The sequence below is a fragment of the Wasmannia auropunctata genome, unplaced genomic scaffold, assembly GCF_000956235.1.
Source record: "Wasmannia auropunctata unplaced genomic scaffold, wasmannia.A_1.0 LD336000.1, whole genome shotgun sequence".
NCBI lineage: Eukaryota > Metazoa > Arthropoda > Insecta > Hymenoptera > Formicidae > Wasmannia > Wasmannia auropunctata.
This window is the reverse complement of record NW_012026890.1, coordinates 4,463,825-4,464,183: the sequence shown is the minus strand read 5'-3', so window position 1 is coordinate 4,464,183 and position 359 is coordinate 4,463,825. Positions and strand designations below refer to the sequence as shown.

The 359-nt window shown below is 37.3% G+C and overlaps 1 protein-coding gene across 1 annotated transcript in view; it reads left to right on the top strand.

Moving 5' to 3' along the window:
- LOC105453436 (chymotrypsin-1-like) overlaps positions 1–359 on the top strand; it is a 3,887-nt gene that overhangs the window by 1,660 nt on the left and 1,868 nt on the right. The window lies entirely within an intron of this gene.

Genomic DNA, 359 nt, shown 5'->3' with positions numbered 1-359 from the left:
TATAAAAGTTCTGTAGCTCATACGTACAAAATAAGTAGCTCGCCCCATTCGGATTACAGGAACAAATAATACAAGACCTTTTGAGCTTTGATTGAAAGCGTAGAAAAAGGTTTATCGTTCCACTGCAATTTGTGGTAATTTGCACGTTTAGCTAAGCCAAAGACAGCAAAAATTGCGTCTGGCAGTAAGTGCTAGATTTTGCAACAGATGGCACTTCAATAAGTTAGATAAGGACATTTCATGTGTTTGGATGAGACAAAAGATATTGTACGAAATTTATTTAGAGATACCACTGACATCGAAGAGTTTGTTTTATCGACCTCGTGCAAATTTTTTCGACCTTCCAGCATCGCCTTAAG